The sequence below is a fragment of the Ornithorhynchus anatinus genome, chromosome 17, assembly GCF_004115215.2.
Source record: "Ornithorhynchus anatinus isolate Pmale09 chromosome 17, mOrnAna1.pri.v4, whole genome shotgun sequence".
NCBI classification, from domain to species: domain Eukaryota; kingdom Metazoa; phylum Chordata; class Mammalia; order Monotremata; family Ornithorhynchidae; genus Ornithorhynchus; species Ornithorhynchus anatinus.
Genome location: NC_041744.1, coordinates 29,178,576 through 29,199,203, shown reverse-complemented (window position 1 = coordinate 29,199,203; position 20,628 = coordinate 29,178,576). Strand labels below are relative to the sequence as shown.

Below are 20,628 nucleotides of genomic sequence, written 5' to 3'. Positions count from 1 at the left end.
GATCTTCTGTTTAAGCAAATTGTTCCTTTAAAGAAACATCAAAGAAAAATTTCATTAACCAAAGTCTCTTTTTAACCATATAACCCTTCCGGTGAAGTTAAATGCTTTTGGAAACCGGACTCTTTTTTAGGCCACTACAGCAGTATTTTCAGATATAAATAGGGGACTGTTTGTTGAGGTTCTACCAGCAGTGGTGACTGAAAGACCACCCATGAAAGTTTGCCATTTCTACACAGCAATTATTTGTCAGGTTATGTCACTTTGGCACAGCACTGACCTGCAGCTGTGAACGTCACTCGCGAACGACATGGATCCTGCAAGTAAAAAACTTTGTGGCCACACTCTGTGCTACATTCCTGCACACCTATTCACTCATTACACTCAGTGTCTCAGAGGGAAGTTGACTGTCAGGACTGAGAGGGTGAGTGGTGCTGAAGTGTGAGTGGCGCTGCATACACTAACAAGATCATCAATTCCTTCATGCAGTTTCTCTTTCCTTAAGTCTCAGATACATAGTCTATCATCTGACCTCATTTTCTGAGGCAGTTTTAAGGGAGAGCAAAGCATATTTTCCCCGTCCTTCCACTCCCAGCAGGTGAGTCACCTGTTTGCTCCTCCCTGACCTAATGGCATTGGTACTTGGCAACACTGGGCAAGCCAGCCCTAAGAAGAGCGGATTTGCTCCAATACTTCCATTCCCTCTCAGATTCTAGAATCACTCTAATAAGCCCACCCAGACCTTCACAGAATTCTACAAGGAAATTTCAATGCTGATACCGTGTTACCAAAACATGAGACAAGGGCAACAAGCTAGAAAGTGGAAAGGGTCAGTAAATGTGCAAGCATATGAAATGTCAGTTCATAATCTTGGATGCAATTTCCCACTTCCCAAGTAAGACATCATGGATGAATCCAAGGCCTAAATGACATCATCTCATAGATTACTTCATTATCACCTTTCAAAACTACTGGAAAACTGAAAATATATCTGCTGTAATGCAAGCAGCTGAGTGTTGTATTCAGCATCAGCTCAAATCCTCCAAACTTATGTACATTGAAAAATGACACCTAAAGTATCAAGAAGGCTCAATATCGAGTTCCTGAATAATAATCAAGGCACTCCATCTGGAATAAGCAAGATCAGCTGCAAAGAACTCACATAAATAGATGGAGTGATAATCATCAAGACTGTGGGAATGGCAAAGAGACTCCATCAAGATTGTTTTGGCAACAATAACTCATATTAAAAAATAACTATCTGCTGCACGGTGGGAAATGTATTAATGACACCTTGCAGATCGTCATGATCCTAAGAAAATTGAAGTTTGTAAAAACCTGCAGCAGAACATACAAGCAAAGCTAAGAAACTTGAGTGAGCAATATTAGGCTCCACTACTGAAAACATACAAGGAAATATGAGCCATCATACTAAGCAATTCTACTAATCACCTTACTTTCCCAAACACAATCATGGTAGCATAGAAACGAGCAGGAGATTAAGGAAGTTGGACCAAAAAGCCCTAATACTTTCGTTGAGAAAGGGAGATGTCAAATTGTCTCCTCATATTCACTCTGGCTGGAGGCTGCAGCTAACTGAAATTTATAGCCAGAATGGTGACTTACAGCTATAGTCACGGTCAAATTCAACTTTTACAGTATTTGTTGTCAACACAGTCACAATGCTCTGTTCATATCATGGCTCAGAGGAACATTCAGTCTAATCTCTAACTTTGCAGTAGTGAAGATGTGAGGTCAGAGTAATAAATAACAAACAAGGAAGAAAATATTAAATCAAGGGGAAAATGCATAAAAATACAAGGAATTGAGATTACTATCTCAATTATATAGCTACTTTCCTGCATGCCATCTCAGCAGCCATGGCAGCCTGCATTCCACACCAAATTATTTGGGTCCTTGAATCAGTTAAGCCCTGATGTGCAATTCACTGAAATATACCAAAAGCTGAATAACTTTGCATTAAACATGTTCAAAATTATATACGCGATCAATGTAAACCTCAAATTCAGAAAACATTCCAAGCTGCCCTAAGGCAACTGATTAAAAACTCTCAAACAGCCTCAAGACCTAAATCACCTCCTCTACTCTTAGATTTCATCCTCCTAAGTCATTTGGGGAAAGCAGACTAAACAGGAAGTAAGAGACAAACTAATAGCATATGAACAAACAACAAAACTTTATTTTCACCTGGAAAGGTTGGTCTGTTTCTACAATTAACTTCAATCATTTATAGAACTAAAGTTAATTCCTCCTAATGGAGCATCTCTCTCCCCCATTTCTGCCAATTTTTGTCACTGGGTTTATAGATTTCACTTTTAAGGTACTTTAAGAGAATCATATCAGAGTAAAATAAAACTAGTTGGTGAGAAAATGTTAATAGAGGATCAAAATCCCACCCTACTGAACAATCCCTCAGCTCCTCTCTATATCATTTAAAATAAAGTCTTGCATTTTAAAATGAGGACAGAGGTGTATAACACTGATCACCTTGCCCCTTTCATTTGTGTTTCACTTCCATATTAGCCAAAAAAATCACTGTTACTAAAATATGTTTTCCTTCTAAAACTGATTCTAAGAACCATGGAAAGAGACACTTTGCTTAAACAGTGTCAGATGAGTGAGTGATTGGGTCAAACCTTGAGTATGAGAACTTTCCAGAGTCTTCAGGGCTTTGGAAGAAAAGAAATCAGCAATTTCCTGTCAGTTATTACAAAATTTTCTCTTTCCTTTCTGGACCCACAGAAACAGAAGCTGAACTTTCTTCACAAGGGCCAAAGCAGCTCAATCATACAAACCATCAGTGATATATGAGCAATTACAGGGTGTAGAGCACTGTACTAAGTTATCCCAGAGCCTGTGCTCCATACCCGACATCATGCCTCTCTGGCCTCAAATGTTCAGCTCCTTCAGCTAAAGGTGGTTTCTTACCCCATTTCAAATAAAATTGGAGATGGCTGCCAGAAAGAGGAAGATAAAATTAGGAGTAGGCTTTTTGAGTAGTGTGAACATTCCTATATTAGGCAAACTGCCTAATTTAGCATTTTGCCCTCCCCACAAAATGCCCAGATGTATTGGCAGGAAAACATTCTGTGGACCAACTGCTGCATGGTGATGTGGTTGCAGAGTGGAGAAGCAGGAGACGAAAGAGAAACAAGAGGATAGGTTACTCAGTCTCTTCTCCTGTAGTGGCAGTTCCAGCACAAATGACCCATTCTAGGTGACAGCTAATGTTGCCTTTGTCCAGTGATGGTAGGAGGAGAGGGAAAGAGAAGTTAAATGACTTCACCAAGGTCATATGACAGGCAAAATGGCTGGGTTGGGATTAAAATCCAGACTGCCTGACTTAAACCTGGGCTCTTTCCAGTAGGTAGCAATGCTGCTCTCATTTAACAAGTTTTATAAAGTGGAGCTGTGGGAGTTTTAAGGCTCAGGGCTTTGTTCTTCAAGTGACCTCAGCAAAAGCACTGTTTCTCACAAAAACAGCTGCAAAGATTAACACTGAGCCTTAGTTGCTAATGCTTTAGTGTTTAAAAACTATATAAGAGTCTCACAGTAAATCATACCACTTAAATCCCATCAATGAGAATAGTAAACAGGAAGGTGCCTTTCAGAATAATAATGATAGGTTTTTTGGTTTTTTTGCTGGTTTCAGTTCACTGCTTTTTATGAAGTTATCTAAGGAATTCTCACCTTGGACAATCAGCAACCCGCAAGGGGCAACAAGAAACAGTCTGCCAGTACTCTCACTTCGTAGGTTATCAGACTTTGGGCAACCCAGGAAGGCAGGGATGAACCCTGTAAGGCTTTCGGGTACTCTCTGGGAGCCCTCTTTATTCATTCTTGGGCTGAGCGCATAAATAAGGGAAGCACCATGGCCTAGTGGATAGAGCATGGGCCTGGGAGTACCTGTGTTTTAAGCCCTCCCATCTCCGCCACTTGTCTCTGTGTGACCTTGGACAAGTCACTTAACTCTGTGCCTCAGTTACCTCATTTGAAAAATGAGGAATAAGGCTGAGCGCCATATGGGACACAAACTGTGTCCAACCTGATTAGCTTACAACAATTTCAGCACTTGGTACAGTGCCTGGCACATAGTAAGCATTTAACAAATACCACAGTCAATCAGAAAAAAAAAAGGAAGTGGAAAGACAGGGCTTTGTCTCTTCCATCCTGCCTCCCAAGGCTATTATGACATTTATTAAGTGCTTGAGTAGATACAGTGGTATAAGATTGGACACAGTCCTGCCCAAATGAGGGTCAATCTATTTTATCCCCATTTTACAGATGAAAACACAGGTTCCAATAGTGAAATGATTTGGCCAAGGTCATAAAGCAGGCCAGTGGCAGAGTTGGAGTTCAAACCCAGCTTTCCTGACCTCCATTCCTCCTGTGTACTTTTTACTAGGCATTATGCCCTGCAGTATAAATCTCTTTAATCTCAACAGGTAGCAGTTAGTAGGAAGATATTCAAGCCTGGTTAGTTTGCCTGCTAGTATTTCATCACTGCTGTTTCTCTATAGTGAGTTGTTCTTCTACATGCTTTGTCTTGTACTCTTCATGGAATTGTGTGTGCTCATTTGCTACTGTGGATGTATTAAGAGACTAACTTCCCTGGACTATAGTCTACTGATGTTTTTGTTCTTTGTTCAGTCCAACTGGTGTAAAAAAAAAAAACCCAACAAAAAACCAAAAAACTCTTTGTAAGGACCTTCTCCCAAATTAAACACACAACCTTACTTCTTTCCAAGTGTTGCTTAGCTTCAGGTAAAGATAATACAAGTCCCTATCTAGGTATCACACTTGAAAAAACTAACAGGCATCTTGTACCTTCTCAAAGTGTAGGGTTTTTCTGTATACTCTCCTTTATATCTAGAAGTAATAAAAATAATGCTGGCATTTGTTAAGTGCTTAGTATGTGCAAAGCACTGTTTTAAGTGTTGGGGTAGACATAAGGTGATCAGGTTGTCCCATGTGGGGCTCAAAGTCAATCCCCATTTTACAGATGAGGTAACTGAGTCAGAGAGAAGTTAAGTGACTTGCCCAAAGTCACACAGCTGACAAGTTGGGGAGCCAGGATTAGAACCCATGACCTCTGACTCCCAAGCCTGGACTCTTTCCAATGAACCACGCTGATAAAATTCTAGGGTGTACTCTCAGTTGTGTCAGTTGTCCTGTTTATATTTACCAATGAACAAATGTACCCAACACTGAGTGGAAAGTGAGTTGCCTTTGATTGTGATGTATTTCCTTTCACTAGAAGGAAGGTAAATTCCAAAGTTTAAGTCTATCAGTCAATCCATGTTTTTTATTGAGCACATATTGTGTGTAGAGTGCTGTACTAAGAACCTGGAAGAGTGCAATACAACAGAACTGGTAGATATGCTGCCTGCCCAAAAGGAGCTTACAGTTTAAAGGACTGTGTGTATGAATGGTGTCTCCCAACAAGAATAACATACAAGCCTCTCTCATTAGAATTTAGGACTGAATATCTGAATGGAGGAATTGGTTATAGTTGTCAGTGGATTGTACATGTGTCTATTGGCAGGGAATGTCTGTTTGTTGTAATATTGTACCCTCCCAAATGCTAATTACAATGCTTTGCACACAATAAGTGCTCAATAAATATGATTGAATGAATTAATCTTATCCTGGCTTGTAATGTTATAGCTGGGGCATGGAATAACAATGTTGGTATTTGTTAAGTGCTTACTATGTGCCAAGCACTGTTCTAAGCGCTGGGGTAGATACAAGGTAATGAGATTGTCCCATGTGGGGCTCACAGGCTTCAGCCCCATTCTACAGATGAGGTAACAGACACTGAGAAGTGAAGTGACTTGCCGAAGGTCACACAGCTGATAAGCGGCAGAGTTGGGATTAGAACCCATGACCTCTGACTCCCAAGCCTGGCCTCTTTCCATTAAGCCATGCTGCTTCTCTAATACAATACTGCATAGTGCACACGTAGTGTCTGCCCTTGCTAGCCAGCTACAGGCAGATCTACTGCTAGAACTCTAGACTTCCTCATTCCTAGAGCAGTGTTCTTTGCATTGAACCAATTGCAGGGCATTCTAACATTTAGAATCCCTTTTACTAGACAATAGCAAATTGGTTGCCTTGTGTGATATTCAATGAAGTTTGCTAAAATCAGGGAATGTGTTTGTTATAGTTGTGTTTTACTCTCCTAAGTGCTTAGTACAGTGCCCTGCACACAGTTAATAGTAATAATAATAACAATTATCGCATTTGTGAAGCACTTAGTATGTGCCAGGCATTGTACTAAGTGCTGGGGTGGATACAAGTAAATCAGGTTGGCCACAGTCCCTGTCCCACATAGGGCGCTCAGTCTTAATCCCCATTTTACAAATGAGGAAACGGAGAAACAGAGAAGTGAAATGACTTGTCCAAGGCCACACAGCAGACAAATGGCAGAGCCGGGCTTAGAACATATGACCTTCTGACTCCCAGGTCTATGCTCTATCCACTACATCATGTAAGCAAGACATTTTTTCCATGAAGCAAAATTCTCCTTTTTTAATGCTATATGTTCTCTTTTCAAGCCTTGAAGACCTTATAGAAATAAAAACTAGAGTTTGTTTGCAGGAAGCAAATTTCTCCTTTCCTTCCTCAAATATTCTCTGTGAAGACCTTGAAGACCTAAGACCTTTCATAAGTAACACTTGGAGATTGCTTTCATGAAGTAAATTGATCATTTTTCACCTCATTTTAATCTCTGAAGGCCTTGAACTAAGGTGGGGAAATGAGCAGAACTGGTTTTTCATGAAGCAATTCTCCTTAGTGATATGTGTCACTTTTTCAGAAAGACCTTATTGAAGAAAAGAAAAGCAGGAAATTGTTTGCATGGAGCAACTTTCTCCTTTTTCACTGGAAATATTCTCCTTTGAGACCTTGAGGAAAATAAACTCTCTCCTTTTTCACCTTGAATATCCTCTTTTGAGGCCTCAAAGACCTGAGGTTGAGAAAGAAAAGCAGGAGGTCTTTTACATGAAGCAATTTTCTCCTTTTTCACCTCCAATATTCTTTTTTCTGGCCTTGAAAACCCCTTAGCTGGAGATTTTTTGCATAAAGCAAATTTCTCCTTTTACACCTCAAATACTCTCTTTTCTGGCCTCAAAGAACTTATGTCGAGAAATAAAAAGTGGTGGTTGTTTGCATGAAGCAAATTTTCTTTTTCCCCTCAAATATTCACTTTTGAGACCTTGAAGATCTGCGGTAGTGAAATAAAAGCAGAAGATTTTTTGCTCGATGGAAATTTCTCCTTTTCCACTTCAAATAATCTTGATTCACTCTCAGTTAGAGAGCCTTGAAGGTCTGAGGAGGAGAAATAAAAGCAGGAGATTGTTTGCATGAAGCATATTTCTCCTTTTTAACCTTGAATATTCTCTTATCAGGTCTTAAAGTCTTTAGGTAAACAAATGAAAGCAAGGAGATGGTTTTCAGGAAGGACACTGCTCCTTTTAAGCCTCACATGTTCTCTTTTTAGGCCTTGAAGACCTTCGGTATAGAATTAAAAGCTGGAGATGGTTTGTGTGAATCACATTTCTCCTTTTTCACCTTATATATTCTCTTGGATGCTCTTGAAGACCTTGGGTGATCAAATAAGCAGAAAATTTTTTGCATGAAGCAAAGTTCTCCCATTTTTAATGCCATATATTATCTTTACAGGTCTTGAAGACCATAGGGAAATGAAAGCCAGAGACTGTATAAAGCAAATTTCTCCTTTTTCACCTCAAATATTCCTTTTGAGGCCTTGAAGACCTAAGAGAAATAAAAGTACGGCATTGTAGTTAAGTGTACAATAAATATGACTGATTAAATTCAATCACTCTTTGCTAAGCATCCACTGGGTGAAGAAGACTACTCAGGAACTTGAGGGTATAAGAGTTAGAAAAAAATTATCACTACCGCAAAGCCACTTCCAGCATCTGCTTAATGTCTCTATCCCTCAGTTATCTCATCTGTAAAATGGTGATTAACACTGTGAGTCCCATGTGGAATAGTGACTGTGTTCAACCTGATCCTTTTGTATCTACCCCAGTACTTAATACAGTGTGTGGTACATAGTGCTTAAATACCAGTGAAAAATTAAAGTTGACTTCAGTCCCTTTGTTATGATTTTTATTTGCATTATACATTACTATACTATTTAATTCAAAATAATGTTTATAGCAGGTTGAAAACAAAAAAATATGCATTGCTTTTGACCTGAAAGCAATTTCTTCAGCTTAGATATGAAATGCTTCTCAGCACTCCATTTTGCATCTGGATCTCTGACATCCCTGTCTAACCGTATGTATCCAGGCAGCTTCCTGTTTGATATGTATGAAGAGTTTACATTTCTGTTCCAGGAAAGATAAAAAATATAACAACTTCAAGCAACAGGTTGTAGTTTCCAACAGGAATAACTGGTGTTTAGCCTGGTGCCAATAAACACTTTGGGTTCAATTTCCAGCACACTGCCCCTGTGATTTCAGCTGCCGTGGGTCAGTGGCAGACACTCCAACTGAAATTGCAGGACCTATATAACTGTTGACAGCTGAAACAATTTCATTGTGCTCACATTGCTTAGTGAACATATCAGGGATGAGGTTAACCAGCTGCATTTCACTCTGAAGAGCCAGATACCTTAAAAAAAGGCTTTAGTTCTACATATGAACCCCACTGTTCTTAAACTGATGGCCATGTCCTTTACTGATGTCCTTAATACATGTCCAAAATCCCTGATGTTTAGGTAACATAGAACATGTTGGAGTTCCTTCAAATTCCATGTACTTATGAATACATAGTGTTTCCTCAAAATGTGAAGGAATTGAACAGTTGAATGACCTGAGAATCTGAGAGGATGACATATAGAATTGATCTTCTCTGCAAAGTAGTTTTAAAGATTTTCAAACTTGAAAAATCATGATTTTTTATGAACTTCTCTCCTTCCTCATTTTGAATCCACTTATATAAAATGAACTTTACTTCCTGTAATTGACTTTAGTGTCTTTCTCTCCCACTAGATTTGTAAACTCACAGAGTAGGTATTGCTTTTGATTATCCTGTATAATCCCATTCACTTAGTATAGCTCTTCACACAGAATAGTATGCCAAATACAATTGGTTGACCCTTCAGAATTCCATTATTGTAGAATTTTATTTCATATTTTGAGTGAAGACTTTGTCTTGGAACAAGATTTATTCTTAAAAACTTATTCTAAGCAGATGCTCAATTAACATTACATATAGTTTCCAATTATATTTTTGTGACTATGCTCTCCAACACAATTCCTGGTTCACAGAAGCTCATTTGTATCTGTTTAGCTAATAGCTTGAAACTGGGGAGCAAGGCAAAAATGTCAATATTACTTGACAAATCACCCTGGCTTCTTGCAAAAGAAAAACTACTTGCACATTTCTTACCAATCTCTCCTACCCAAATACCTTAAGTCCTTTACTGGATAATTATAATGATGGTCAGAGCTCTGGGGAATATAAGGCTAATATAAGGCAGATTAGAAAACAATTTCAAGTGGCAAAAGCAGCAGGGCAGCATACTTCCTCACAAAGTAGAATGTACTGTCTTTCTACTCTCTCTGTGTGTATATATATATATACACACACACAAAACAGAAACACATACAGATATACAAATCAATGGATATAAAACTGCCATAAATTAATAGTATATATGTACTCAGAGCCTACTGTGCACTGAGCACTGAAGTAAATGCTTGGGAGAGTATGATAGAGTTGAAAGACCCATCCCACGAGGAGCTTGCAGTGCAGTATAGTGCTGATATATACTTATATATCATATATGTTGCATACATACTATAAGCTTTAAGAGCATGTCAATCCAATGTACTTACTGAGTGCTTACTAATTAATAATGTTGGTATTTGTTAAGCGCTTACTATGTGCTGAGCACTGTTCTAAGCGCTGGGGTAGACACAGGGGAATCAGGTTGTCCCACGTGGGGCTCACAGTCTTAATCCCCATTTTACAGATGAGGGAACTGAGGCCCAGAGAAGTGAAGTGACTTGCCCACAGTCACACAGCTGACAAGTGGCAGAGCTGGGATTCGAACTCATGACCTCTGACTCCAAAGCCCGTGCTCTTTCCACCGAGCCACACTGCTTCTCAAATTACTGTATTACAAGCTTGGCAAAGTTCAACATAACAGAACTGGTAGATGCATTCCCTACCCACAAGGACCTTACAGTCTACAGGGGGAGAGAGACATTACAGTTACAAATAGGTGAAATAGTAGAATATAAGGATATTAGCACAGATACTGTAGGGCCAGGGTGAGTATCCAAGTGCTTAAGGGGCACATAGCCAAGGGCATAGCTGATGATGAGGGAAGGGCCTCTAAGAGATGTGATTTTAGAGGGTTTGGAAGATGAGGAAAGTGGTAGACTGCAGGTAATGAAGAGGGAGAGCATATATACTACCAACTACACCCCAGGCATTTTAAAACATGCCATCAATTCTAGCTGTATATTTAAGAGTTACAATTTATTTTTTGTTCTACTGCCAGTGGTGTACTGCTTTTCTATCCAAAAAAAAAAAAATCTTATCGAGATTCTTAACATTTTCCGAAGCACTGGGCATTGCCACTACACATAAAAAGTGTGTCCGCCAGCAAACACTAACAGGAAAAATGAAATTATCATTTGCCAACTCACGCTCTACCAAATCTACTAAACTGATCTAGAGAGGTAACATCCAAATGAAACTTAAAACAATAAAACATGTGGGGGGATTGAAACATATTTTTTTTATTAATTCCAAAAGACAATGTGTTGGTAGTAAAAACTAAAATATCCTCTGTAACATTGATCTCCAGAAGTACAGCTCAGTGTACTCAGATGAACTCAACAATTTCAACTGACTATCCTTCAAACTCCACAACATTGCTAAAATCCATCCTTTCCTCTCCATCCAAACTGCTACCATCACATTAATCCAAGCACTTAACCTACGCCACCTTGATTACTTTATCAGCCTCCTTGCTGACTTCCCTGCCTCCTGTGTCTCCCCAATCCAGTCCATACTTCATTCTTCTGTCCGGATCATTTTTCCAGAAAAACATTCAGTCCATGGTTTCCAAAGCCTCAAGAACCTCCCACCCAACTGTGCTTCAGATAGAAATTTACCATTAGCTTTAAAGCAACTCTATTACCTGGTCACCTCCTACCATAGCTTGCTACTCTCCTACTAAAACCCAGCCTGTACACTAAACTTCTCTAAAGCCAACCTATTCACTGTACCTGTATCTTGCTTATCTCTGGCCTAAAACACCCTTCCTTTTAAAAACCGACAGACAATTTTCTCCCCACCTTCAAAGCCTTACTGAAGGCACATCTCCTCCAGAGGCCTTTCCTAAGCCCTCAAATCCTCTTTCTCCACTCCCTCTGCAGCACCGACTTGCTTTCTTTATTCCCAGCCCCACCATTACATAGCCATAATTTATTTATTTATAGTAATTTCTGTTTCCTCCTCTAGAAAGAAAGTGCTTTCTGGGCAGGGAATGTATCTGTCATACTGCTTGTGCTGTACTCTCCCAAGTGCTAGGCGCTATGTGCTGCACACAGCAAGTGCTCAATAAATACAACTGATTGACTATTATCTCCTATCTCATCAGTGCTTAGTACATAGAAGTGCTCAATAAACATAATTATTACCACCATCATTAAAGAATGGCTGGTAAATTAAAGGAACTAAGAGTGTAAATTTGTAAATAGTTCTATAATGTTTGCCTTAAGAGTGCTACTCCTCCCCTACATGGGATCTCTCAAAAAAAAAAAAAGCTGTCTATGGAGCTGGCCCAGAGGGTGGTGGGAAATGAAGGGACAAGTTTGGGTGGAATGAGAAAAGTAAAAAAAAACCACAATAGTGACTCAAACCCAGAAGGGGTTTGCCTCACCTCTGCAGAAAACACATTTCATGGAGAGCCTGCTTCAGCCAAAAGTAAAGCAAAATTGGCTGCAATGTCAGCTAATTCCTTAGGCCATTAATGAGAGGAAAACACAAATTTAGGTGTGTTATTCAAGAGGTGAAGAAAAATAGGTCACTCTATAAAGGCTAAGTATTGTTATTACTCAGTACATTATTTTTGAACATTGATAATAAAGAAAGGAGTACACTTCAGCAAATTGGTATCCGTGAAAATTACAGTTAATAAATGTGGTACTAGAAGGCCCATAAGAACATCATCTCAAGATTATTACAAACATAAAGAGAGAAAGTTTTAGCTAGGGACACCCTGAAAGAGAGAGAACAAACAAACAATATGATTTCTTTGCTATTACTCTATTTCTCTATGGCATAAAGGTACTAACCACTTTTAAGTCTGCTTAGTGATAAAGTGAGGCACACAACTGAGTTGCAAAGACTTGTAGTTCCAGGAAAATCAGAGAAATAGGCTTAAAAGAAAGTTATTTTTCAGCCCTGAGGAAGAAATTGATTGACACAGTAATGAGCAAGTTGGAAAGATTTCAGGACTAACTTTTTCAAGGGCTCAAAACACCATGGGGCGGAGGGGAGGAGGAGGAGGTAAGTGAGAGGGGTTTGAGAGAGATATACAAGTTGCATCATCTCAATTAGAATTTCCAGGATACCAAAATTCTTTAAACTGTTGAGTGTGAACAGAAACAGAACTTAAATCTATTCTCATTATAAAATAAGCATTACTACTTGTGTGAATGATTCATGGATGATTTGGAAGTATCAGCATAACTAAAAATATTTAATTCATAAGCAACAATAAATAAGACTTTGAAAAAGAAATATAGTGCCATACCCTAAAGTTTGAAAATTGTGGATAAAACAGCAAGTTTACAGCACTATCCAAGTGATTTTAACAATCTGTTTATGAACAAGATCACCCTGGGCACATCACTAAGAATAGAGAAAGCACTTCTGATTACAGGTAGTGACAACCTCCAACACTGGTCAAATGCATCTTACCACTTACAGTAATATAAGCAGCCACCTTTAAGCACCCAGCCAACTATAAGCAGCCGTGATATGCACCCAGCTGAGGTTGTTCAGACAATCATATTTATTGAGCACTTAAGGAGTACAGAGCACACTACTAAGCACTTGAGAGACAACAATATAACAAGACACATTCCCGGCCCATTCCAATTTAGCTTATCTAAAGTGCAAATCTCTCCTCTTTTTTGTCCCCGCCAAGGGCCACTTGTTGGCAAAAAGGAAAACTTTCAGAATGTTTTTTACTATTTCAATGACTCATAGTTGGAGAAGGATAGGCATGAAATTTGAAAATACTTTCATTTTGGGAGTGCATTCCTAGGAAGCCCAGAGTGTCTGTCACTTCCTAGTTTCCTTATCTAAATCACAATAGTAGTGAGTGTGACCAATCTTGGAGGATACTGTGAGATATAAACTAAAAAATGGATGGTAAAGTACTTCACAGATAGAAAATCCTTTATAAATGTCATATTCTCATAAAATGGAAGCCACTGGATAAAGATGGAAAAGGACAAAATAAATTACCCCTGGAAATAGACTAGACGAAAACAGCTGTTTCTGAATTTTCTAGAATTAATTTTTTATATTATAGAAAATATATTATCCATATTTTTTAAAAGTTGCCTTTTGTTCATGAAGATGAAATTTATCCTAGGGCACATTGAAAGTAAAAATCCAAGGCCAGCTTCAGACATTTTTAACTTCTTTAAGTGGGGGAAAATTTGTCACTCCCACTTGTTCTGCATAATACAATATTATGCTGTGTATACATGCAGAAATATATAATGGTACCACGTGGAAGATGTTCAAATCTCCTAAAACAATGTTTCTCCCAGGGTGACCTTGATCACCCCACCTCGTTCCAGAGACATTTCATTCCCCTTGTAGGTCCCTGGAAGTGCACAATGTACCCTGGGATAAGTGTAGCAATATTCCGATTGGACACACTCTCTGTCCCACAAAGGGCTCCCAACTATAAGCGAGAGGACAGTATCTTACTCCCATTTTACAGATGAGGAAACTGAGACAGAGAGGTTAAACAACTTGCCCATGATCAAGGGGGAGTAGTGGCAAAGATGAGATGTGAACCCAGGTTTCCTGATTGCCAGTCCCATGTTTTATCCTCTAGATCATGCTGCTTCACAGTGACAGAGCTCTGCTGCGAAAGACATGGAAGAAGAATGGATGACAGCAGTACATGTAAATAGCTGTGGTATGGTGAACCTAAAGGAGGATCACCTTTAGAGGGCTGAATAAACTCTGCAAAAACAAAGTGGAGTATATACAGAATTTAATGTTAGAAAACAATCCTGGAATCATCTCCTAAGTTGTTCAGTAATTGCTGCAAAAAAAACTTGGCAGTTCCAGTGTCACAAATCTGTTTCAGATTTTTAGATCCAAGTACATGCTAAGATGGCTTTTCTTTTAAAATTAGGGAATAAGATTGTAATTTTCTCTTCCATAAGGAGCAAAAAGTGTCTCTAAACAGCTTCCTTAAGGGTGCCAACAGTTTTATTAAACCCATCTCCTCTTCCACCAGCTGAGGGCCCCTCTCTGATACTTTTTTCTCCCTGTCATCCACCAAGGTCTGAGTTTTGAATAATGTGGAGATTTCCTTCCCCATCCAACTCAAATTCAGGTGGCCAAACTGGTAGTGCATTATTAGCTTCAAACTCAAAGGGGGAAAAAAAAGATCAAATTTATAGGCTAAAAGTAAGCTACCTCTGGAAAAGAGCAGAAAGTATTTCTAGAAGAAATATACATAAATTGGTTGGCAAGAGTTCTTCCCCAACACCCAATAGAATGGTTCTATAGAAAGTCCTCTCAGCAGAACTGTGCAAAGCAGATAAATTTTTTCCCTATTAGCAAGAAACCAGAGCTACCCAGGCCTGGTGAAAGTGTTGCTTTCATTAATATCAGACCACATATGCACTGAAGATAAAGGGTTCCATGTCATTTCATTTCAAATAAAAGAGGGTCATATTTTACCAGTTTCCTTTAAAATCCCTGTAAAAATAAATGTTTGTATTGTTCAAATTGCCTTTTTACATCTGTACCAGAACACTGTCAGTGAGTCAAACAACTTTTCATTCTGAGAATGGGGGTGAGAATGGTGAGGATCCCAGGGGATAGGTTTTGGAAGGGGACAAGACAAGAAGTGTTAATATTCAATCAAATTTATTGAGTGCTTACTGTGTTCAGACCACTGTATTAATTGCTTGGGAGAATACAATACAATAATAAACAGAAACATTCCCTGCCCACAGTGAGTTTAAAGTTTAGACGGGGAGAGTCACACATCAATATAAATAAGAGGTATGTGCATAAGAGTAGTGGGGTGGGGGGGAGAAACAAATGTAGCAACTCAAGGTGACGCAGAAGGGAGTGGGAGAAGACGAAGGAGGCACTTAGTCTGGGAAAGCCTCTAGCAGCAAATGTGCCCTCAATAAGGCTTTGAAGGGGGCTGGGGGGGAGAGTACTTGTCTGTCATTTCAGGAGGGACGGTATTCCAGGTCAGAGGCAGGATGTAGGCCATGGGTCAGAAACAAGACAGAATAGCACTAGAGGAGCAAAGTGTGAGGGCTGGGTTGTAGAAGGAGAATAGCAAGGTAAGATAGGAGGGGGCAAGGTGGTGGAGTGCTTTAAAGCCAGCAGTGAGAAGTTTTTGTTAGATGTGGAGGTAGATGGGCAACCACTAGAGAATTTTAAAGAGAGGAGAGACGTGCTGAATGTTCTTGTAGAAAAATGACCCAGGCAGCAGAGTTAAGTAAAGGCTGGAGTGACTTTGGGATAAGCTACAAAGCCACCATTTGGGAAGAATGCTCTTCCATCCACCACAATGAGGGGTGATGGGAGTCTGCCTGGGGCAAGGTCAAAGATCTTGCACAGGATTCTGTGAGTGCACATCACTGCCAACTGAGAAGATCTTTCTCTTGTGTCAAGTGCGAGTCTGCAGTGAGGGAAATAGTTCTTTTTTTTTTCCTTTAACCATATTACACACCTCTGAGGTTCAGTGTTTACAGTTGGAATGGCGCACCAGGAAAACTTCTCTAATAATAATAATAATTGCAGTGTTTAAGTACTTACTGTACATATGCCAGGTACTGAACTAAGCACTGGGGTAGACACATGGTAATCAGGGTGAACACACGTATCACTTGCAGCTCACAGTCTAAGGAGGGAGAACAGGTATTGATTCCCATTTTTACAGAGACGAAACTGAGGCACAGGAAAGTTAGACTTGCCCATGGTCACACAACAGAAAAGTGGAGAAAGGAAGATCAAACTCCAGGTACTCTAAATCCAGGTCCATGTTCCAATAAGCCATGCTGCTTCCTAATTCTTTGCCCCACATAGAGTTCACAGTCTAAGTAGGAGAAGAAATATGTACTTAATCCTCATTTTACAGATGACAAACTGAGGCACAGGAAATTAAATAATAATAAATTATGTTATTTGTTAAGTGTTTAGTATGTGTCAGGCACTGTACTAAGTGCTGGGGTGGATACAAGCAAATCAGGTTGGATAAAGTCCCTGTCCTGCATAGGGCTTACAGTCTTATTCTCCATTTCACAGATGAGCTAACTGAAGCACAGAAAAGTGAAGGGACTTGCTTAAGTTTTCACAGTGGACAAGTGGCAGAGCTGGGCTTAGAACACAAGTCATCTGACTTCTGGACCGGTGACCTTTCCATTAAGCCACACTACTTCCCTAAAATGCCCCCAGTGAATTTAGGTTGGATCTAGTTCCTCAACACTGGTCAGGGTTCCATGGAAATTACTAGATCCCTTCTCCAGGGTGCAGGCAAAATCATGATCCAAATCATTCCAAGCTTGCCTGTGCAGCCTGTAGTTTCTCTGTCTTCACTGGCATAACTTTACTGACTGCTACTTTTCAGATCTGATTACGGAAAATGAACAGGATTTTCCTTAGAGATGGCAAATTTCGCTTTGGTTGGGGAGCCTCAGAGAATTGTCTGCTCCCTGTGGAACACATTTTCTACTCCTCATACAACTATTTATGATTGATTATGCAATTATGACACTTTCAAATAGGTGTCATGTAACCTTTGAATAGATCTATATCATTTGCCTTTTGCAACTGTCACAACCAAGGCTTCTTCTCCTCCTCTTTTAAAAGAATATCCCCTATTAAAACGCGATCTATTCAGTGAAACCACCCACTGAGTTCAATTGTTCACTCCACGCTAGGGACCGCCACTCACCGGAGCATTAAGGGAATAGGGAAATGTACTTTTACTTTACCATTTCTGTGATAGCATGGAAGGGCCTTATGAAGGATACAGAGGCAGCTGCTGCACCCCTGGGAGGTTATCTGATGATGCATTCTGTCTGCTTCAGATCCAGACATGCCCCCAAATACTAGATGCTTTATCACATTGGAGTGGGTACACTCAGACGATGAAGACGTATGCCATTTAATTGTAAACAAAGAGCAAACTCAGACAAAATAGCATTTTCAATTGATTTTTTTTTTAAGATTTCAGTCACAACAAGCATGCTCAGATGTTCTGATTGTTTTCCCCCATCTACATCGCCTCAGGGAAGAGAAACCAAAATAATGCACTGAAGCTCTAGATTGCATTATGATATTGGCCTTTTTAGAAATAGCTTTGTGCTCCAGGACAGCACACTCCTTAAAGCCCCAAAAGGTTTAAAACGATTCTTTCTGTTGCTCTGTACACTCTACTCAGGGACAACATGTTCCCTATTGGTTGCTGATTATTCCCATTTCCCCTTTTAGACCACAATCTGTATCATGTTTAGAGCAGGCTGTTCTCCACATGGCAAGAGCTCTGATGCCATTAATGATAAGAACAATTCTAATATATAAAAAAAAAACTATCAGACACTACCCTTCAAAGAAACAGTAATGCTGAACACTTCCTTTGTCAATCCCAGAGCGCTGAAGCCTGAGAGCCATAAGACTAAGCTTCCCGTCCCTTCTGTATCACCTTGACTCGCTCCCTTTGCTCTTCCCCCTCTCCCCACCCCACAACACGTGTGTGTGTTTGTGTGTGTGTGTCTACAATTCTATTTAATATTAATGCCTGTTCATATATTCAGATTTTTGTCTCTCCCCTTCTGTAAGCCCAGTGTGGGCAAGGACTCTCTCTCTTTATTGCTGATTTGTACTTTCCAAGTGCTTAGTACAGTGTTCTGGAAACAGTAAGCACTCAATAAATACATTTGAATGAAGTAAATTTGTCATGATTTTGGAGCCTCCCAGCTGGTATTATTTTTATAGTTGCTACTACTACATATAATAGTGCTTAAATGCTTATGATGTTACAAGTACTGCACTAAGTACTGGGTAGATACAAGTTAAACAGGTTACAAACAGTCCCAGTCCCACATACGGCTCTCAGATTAAGTGGAAGAACAGGTTTTGAAACCCCATTTTACAGATGAGAAAAATGAGGCCCAAAGACATCACATAACTTGCCCAAGATAACATAGCAGACAAGTAGAACCCATTTCCTCCCTCTCTCTTGTCTTGTTACTAAAGATTGGCAACAAGTCAAGAAAGCAAAGAGAGCTCTGACTACTACATTCTCTATCAAAGGTATTTTTTGAGCTTTTATTGTATGCAGAGAACTGTACTAAACCTTTTGGGAGAGTATAATAGAGTTGATAGACAATTCCTTGCCCACAAAGGAGAAGAGGAGGAGAGACTACCTAGAAATCACCACCAAGGCATAATAATGGCAACACAGAAATCAGGGTAAACCCCTTAATTCCTCTGGCATGTACTGCTGAACAAACCCTCCCTCTTCTTGGAATTTCTCCCACATCAGTTTCTAGAGGCAAGTGATTACACTTTGGGCCACAGCCATGTTTTTCAATAATTTAAGTAAAGGAGTGGAATGAATGCTACTGCCTTACATAGCTTAAAAGGCTGAATCCAGGGTCTGTTTTTAATAATCCTGAAGCAATGCTGGTGGAAATCTTTAAAATAACATGGATATCTGTGTCATAATTACCCTAATGCAAGCCTTCAATCACTAGATCTTGATGTTTTTCAACATTTGGGTTCTTTCCCATCATTAAAACATGTGACTAGATGGTTATCTTTTTTTTTTTTTTGCTTTACTACAATCATTGAGGTCAGTTGGGTTTTATTTCAGAACTCAAAAAATGAATTACATTCCAAACTACAACATATACTGCATGTGAATTATTTAAGTTTAAAAATGAATTTTTCAGGAGAGAAAGCTCCAGGTCTAAAATCTCTCCAATGATTGCCAGGGAAGACAAGGCAAAAGGCCAAGTCCATTCATTTTTAAGAAATTTAATAGTGTGGGATACTGTACTCCAAAGGCAACTGATGATAGTTTCCTTATTTAGATCAAGTGAAAAGCAGCATAATGGCTCACAAAATGAAACTACTTATACCCTTGCAAATGTCACTGTGTCGGCTAACATGCCTAATAAAATTCACTATGGGTAAGTTAATCTTATGAGCTTAACTTTTATAATCATGTAACAATTTCTCCCAAGCAGCAAGCAACCATTATAGAAACACATTTTCTTCTACTACATATTCAAAGAGGTAATAGCAAAGGCATCAAAGAATTTTATTTCCCTTTGTGGTTTAACTGCTTCTGGAAATCTGAATACAATATGTGATTGTCATAATCTAAAACAATAGCTAGATGTAAATTTTCCTAAACTATGTTAGTAAAAATACATATCTACCTCCTGCCCACAAGATGATAAAAAGCAAACACTTTCAAAGGGATTGACCTCAGTCTCCATTTTCACATAAAATGCAAACGAACTTTCTTAACACAATTACTTCAACTAAACTCAGTTTAACCTCAAGGCATCAGCTTTGAAAAATGAATATCCTTGCCTCAACAGAAAGTGATTTCTATTAAAAATCCTATAAACAGTTCACAGCCAAAGCACACAGAATTATCCTGTCATCTGACACTTTGGAACAATTATATCCAGGCACTTTTACCTGTCCTCAGGCCTTTCATGATATGTGCTTTACTTCTTCACTTGCCCCCTCCCACCTCCCAGCACACCTCCCCACAAGAAAGCTACTTTAACTCTTTCTTCATCTCAGAGAAAATCTCAAAGGCTAAGGAAGAAGAATGAAAGTCAGACAAAAAAAAAAGAAAGCAACTCACCTCTTACATACAGGCTACAATCGATCCCTACAACCGCCACCACTAAAGGTCTTTTCAGATCTCTGCAGATTTGGTCACTGGACAAGCCCTCACTTTGCCAAACCCAGAACCCCTGTGTGAATTTACTAATTGGATAATTAGATCAATCTGGATGAAGTGGGTAAAAGGATGAGATCTAGTATGGGCAAGAGAAGAAACTAAGTGGCTAATCAACACAGAATGAAAGATAGAAAATGACCAGATATCAAATGGGTCAGTGCACCTTTTGGGCATGATGCTGGATGTCACTTTGAATATCTATAAAACCTTTATTTCCAACCTTTATGTGGCTGCGAATGCTGGATTGCCTAGATTGAGAAAAGGAAAGAAATTAATCTCTCCAAGGGCCAGTCCATAACACTGTCCTTCCCCTCATCTGTTCACCCTTCCCTTCTTTCTGTCCCCTTCCT

The 20,628-nt window shown here is 39.4% G+C and overlaps 1 long non-coding RNA gene across 1 annotated transcript in view; it reads right to left on the bottom strand.

The window, feature by feature from the left end:
- LOC120638918 overlaps positions 1-20,263 on the bottom strand; it is a 106,650-nt gene extending 86,387 nt beyond the window's left edge. Inside the window, exon 1 of the long non-coding RNA XR_005660961.1 lies at positions 20,180-20,263. This is a non-coding gene — a long non-coding RNA (uncharacterized LOC120638918). The remainder of the gene's footprint in view (positions 1-20,179) is intronic.
- Positions 20,264-20,628: the final 365 nt, after the last annotated feature.